Raw genomic sequence first — 5,311 nt, forward strand, 5'->3', positions numbered from 1 at the left:
AATAGAGTACCGGACCAAAGCATTAACACATAGTGAATACATGAACTCCTCAAACTACGGTCATCATCGGTAAGTATCCCGATTATTGTCACTTCGGGGTTAACGGATCATAACACATAATAGGTGACTATAGACTTGCAAGATAGGATCAAGAACTCACATATATTCATGAAAACATAATAGGTTCAGATCTGAAATCATGGCACTCGGGCCCTAGTGACAAGCATTAAGCATAGCAAAGTTATAGCAATATCAATCTCAGAACATAGTGGATACTAGGTATCAAACCCTAACAAAACTAACTTGATTACATGGTAAATCTCATCCAGCCCATCACCGTCCAGCAAGCCTACGATGGAATTACTCACACACGACGGTAAGCATCATGAAATTGGTGATGGAGGATGGTTGATGATGACGACGGCGATGGATTCCCCTCTCCGGAGCCCCGAACGGACTCCAGATCAGCCCTCCCGAGAGAGTTTAGGGCTTGGCGGCGGCTCCGTATCATAAAACGCAATGAATCCTTCTCTCTGATTTTTTTCTCACCGAATGTGAAAATATGGAGTTGGATTTGAGGTCGGTGGAGCTTCAGGGGGCCCACGAGGCAGGGGGCGCGCCCTAGGGGGGCGCACCCCCACCCTCGTGGACAGGGTGTGGGCCCCCTGGCGTTAATTCTTTCGCCAATATTTTTTATTAATTCCAAAAAGTTGCTCCGTGGATTTTCATGTCATTCCGAGAACTTTTATTTCTACACAAAAATAACACCATGGTAGTTCTGCTGAAAACAGCATCAGTCCGGGTTAGTTCCATTCAAATCATGCAAGTTAGAGTGCAAAACAAGGGCAAAAATGTTTGGAAAAGTAGATACGATGGAGACGTATCTGACAATACAAGAAAATGCCATAAAAGGACCATAAAAGAAATGAGAGAACTCCACTCGAGCGCTCTGCTCTGCTCGTGACGGGTCGCCACTCAAAATGGCAGTTTTCCCCATGGGGGCGGGTATCCGTGGGCATTTACTCGCTAAGAAGTGGTGATGGGGGTCAAAATCCCCCCATGGGTATAACGGGGCGGGTATCCGAGAAGCAAGCGGGGTGGGGATGGGGGGCAAACTGGCTCGATGGAGCCTCCATGGATACACGGGACCCATCTGTCAGTCAAACTGGCCACCCAGTATATATACAAGAAACCCTAAATCGACTCGCCCGCCTCCACTCTCTTCCCATCCCCGCAGCCGCCTCTCCCTCTGCCCTCTCACTTTCACCAATCCCCCTCCCGATCCACCCATCCATCCAACCCTAGATCGACAACGACCGGCGGCGCCCTGCACCAGCCGTCTCATCCGGCCGCCCCTCCTGGTGCTCGCCTCCTCGTCGCCCATTGCCCTCTCCTGGTGCTCGCCTCCTCGTCGTTCACCTCCTCACCTCCTCGCGAGTCCACGACGGCGATGATGGCGAGCCACGACCGCACCAAAAGCTTACTACGATGGTGATAGTGGCGACGACGACGAGTATTGGCGGCACCCTGCAACGGCCCCCCTCCCATTTGGTCCCGCCCCATCGCCCTCTCCTACATCTGGTGATCTGGTCCCGCCCCGTTGCCCTCACCTGCATCTGGTCCCGCCCCGTCGCCATCTCCTGCTCCTCGCCTCCTCAACGCCAGTGACTCCCCTCCTCTTCTTCCACCTCAAGCACAAGAAGTGACCACTGACCAGAGTCCAGAGGCCGAGACCATCATGGTAAGTAGGTAACCGGCTGCATCTACACCTTTTCTTGTATTTTTTTGTGTCATTTCGTGCTGTTGAATGTGTATGCATCTGTTGAATGTGTATGGATCTTGTAGTTGTCAGTTCTTGTAGTTATTTTCCATCTTGTTGAATGTGTATCTGTTGAATGTGTATGCATATGTTGAATGTGTATGCATCTGTTGAATGTGTATGGCCATCTTGTTGTTAAATGTGTATGGGTCTGTTACTTGGTCAGTCATGAGTGAATTATGTAAATATCCAGCAGTCCACACACATTCAATTATATGTCAGAAACTCAAAATTGTTCTGTCAATTATATGTCAGAATCATCTAAACATCCAGCAGTTTGCATATCCTTTTTATCTAAATATATTGCAATGTGATCTTGCTGTTGAATGTGTATGCTTCCTGATTGAATGTGTATGTATCAATTGTATGCTTCCTGATTATCTAAATATTTTGTTGTGTGCCTTTGTAGCTGACCGCAACATTGACCGGCAACTCGCATCCTCTTCCTCCACCTCAAGCAAATCTGCATCGACCCAAGACCATCAAGGTGAGTAGATTTGCAATGGCATCAGGTTCAGGTGAATATGCTGAGCAAGATAAGCCACTTCATGTGAAGACAAAGACCACATTTGTGGTTTGGAATGAGTTCAATAGGGTTCTTGTTGAGGAAAAATGGAAGGCTGAATGTGTATGGTGTCACGGGCTATTTTGTGGAGATCCAGAGTATGGAACCTCACATATGCATGCTCATTTAGCAAGATGTGCTTCTAGGCAGGCCAATGGTTAAGTGTTAAGGCTAGGAACTTTCAGTCATGTAATCAGATTTAATGTATGGTGTCAAGGGATGTGTGTGCTTTGTTATGTTTGCCATGCTTGCTTTTGTTAAGTGTTAAGGATAGGAACATATTTGATCAAGAACTATGTAGGAAAGAACTTGCTTTGATGATATGTTGTCATGAGTACCCACTTGCTATGGTAGATCATGTAGGTTTTAGAAAGTTTTGTGCTATGTTGCAGCCTATGTTCAAGGTTGTGTGTAGGAATACCATCCGGAAAGATATTCTAGAAATGCATGAAGGACAAGGACATAAGTTGATCAAGTACTTTGCAAACTTCAAGAATAGAGTTGATGTGACTTCGGATATGTGGACTGCTGGACATCAAAAGAGAGGATACATGGCTATAACAGGTCACTATATTGATGGTTCTTGGAATCTAAAGTCATTCCTTCTAAGGTACAATACCATTGCTCCTATCTTACTGCTTGTCTGAATACCTTTGCTCTTATTCATGCTTTCTAACCCAATAATTTATAATTTTGCAGGTTTGTATATGTACCAGCACCACATACAGCTGAAGTGATTTGTGATGTTCTACATGAAGTTTTGATAGAGTATCATCTTGAGAGAAAGATATCAACCATTACTCTTGATAACTGCACAACCAACGACAAGGCAGTGGAAGATCTCCTAGATAAGTTAGACTCCTCCTCTCTCATGCTAGGTGGTAAACTGTTGCATATGCGGTGTTGTGCTCATATATTAAATCTGATTGTGAAAGATGGGCTTGCTGTTTTGGGGGATGGTATTGAGAGGGTGCGGGATAGTGTGGGGTTTTGGTCAACAACTCCAAAAAGACATGAGAAGTTCGAAAAAAACTTGTCGCTTGATGAACATTGAGTACTCTAGGAGGTTGAACCTTGATTGCAAAACTAGGTGGAACTCCACATACATAATGCTTAGTATTGTTGTGTTGTATAGGGATGTTTTTGATCGTCTTAGTCTATGTGAAAGGCTTTTTAATTGCTGTCCAACAACTGCTGATTGGGATTTTGCCAAAGAGATGATTGCTAGGCTCAAATTATTCTATGATGTCACTTGCTTATGGTCAGGAACTAGATATGTTACAGCAAATATGTTCTTCCCCAAGGTTTGTGGTATTAAGTTGGCAATTCGCAAATGGACTACACTTGATTATGAGTTGTTGCAAGATATGTCTGATGAGATGAAAAAGAAGTATGAAGTGATGCAACAAATGTCCGAGGAGATGAAAAAGAAGTTTCAGAAGTACTGGACAAATATCCATGGTCTGATGGCTATTGCCACTGTTCTTGACCCAAGATACAAACTCCATATGGTGCAGGCTTTGTACGGTCCTCTTTATGGACCCGAGGCTGCAAATCAGGAGGTTGAGCGCGTGAAGCAGTTGCTCTGAGAATTGTTGGTTCAATACCAAGATGCCTCTTCTACGGGAACATCAAATGTTGCTACTGCTTCACAGCCCACTGATTCAGCTTCACAGGAAGAAGTTTTTGACATATTTGAACAGTACATGTCTTCACAACCTACTGCTTCATCTATGTTGGTTCATACAGAGCTAGATATGTATTTAGAAGAGCCAACTTTGCCAAGAACACCTGATTTTGATATCATCAATTGGTGGAAGTTTGGAGGGACAAAATATCCAACTCTACAACTCATTGCTCATGATATCTTGCCTATTCCGGTCACAACGGTAGCATCGGAATCTGCATTCTCTACAAGTGGTAGAATTCTTAGCCCTCACTGTAGTAGGCTTGCACCAAAGATGGTTGAGGCTATAATGTGTATGCAGGCTTGGTCTAATGCTGGCATGCTAGGTAAGACAATTCAAATGTGCTCTTTTGCTCCTATTACTGATGTTGTGTTGTTCTTACACTACTTTTTTTTGCTTAGACAATTTACTAGAATATATACCTGAATCAGTTACACTACTGCCATCTAATTTTACATTGTTTGCAATTTTAGGTGAGAACAATTCATCTTTGTCTACTGAGTTTCAAACTTGCCTTGATGATGAGGATGAACCAATGGTAACTTGACATTCCCAACTCTCATCCTATGTCTTTATTTCATTTGCAACTTTCTAAATTATCTTGAACTATTTCCATGATCGGGATGAGGAATTCTCCACTTGCAATAACTATTAGCCTTGCTGCTTGCCTCCATGGAGTCAAGAATGAAGAAAATGGAGGACCAATAAGCTACTGTGATGGTCTCTTCAAGTCTTCATTTCATTTATTTTTCCATCCATGCTTGTCAACTGGTGTTAAGAATTAGAACTTCCGGCTTGTAATCGTACTAAGTATTGTTGTTTGTGCCATTCGTACTTCCAGTATGTGGTCAGACTTGAGTCGAGATGGTTGAATCTGTCAAACTTATTGTGGTCAGACATGGGATGATTGAATCTATGTCAAAAATATCGTGTTTGTGCTGCTAATTTACTATTCTTTTGCTTCTCTAATGGAGGATTGCTGTCAAAATTATTGTGGTTTGTGCTGCCAATATAATGTTGTTGTGCTGCTATAATGTATGATTAAATCTGTCAAAAGTTTACTGATGTTTTACTCCTCTTTTACTGTTGTTTTGTGCTGCCAATATACTGATGTTGTGCACTTGTGCTCCTCTTTTACTGATGCCAATATACTACTGTTGTGTAGCTCCTCTTTTACTGTTATTGGTATCCATGGAGATCCCCATGGGGATCGGGTACCCGTTGTTCGCGGGCATGGGG

The sequence above is a fragment of the Triticum dicoccoides genome, chromosome 3B (genome assembly GCF_002162155.2).
Source record: "Triticum dicoccoides isolate Atlit2015 ecotype Zavitan chromosome 3B, WEW_v2.0, whole genome shotgun sequence".
Classification (NCBI taxonomy): domain Eukaryota; kingdom Viridiplantae; phylum Streptophyta; class Magnoliopsida; order Poales; family Poaceae; genus Triticum; species Triticum dicoccoides.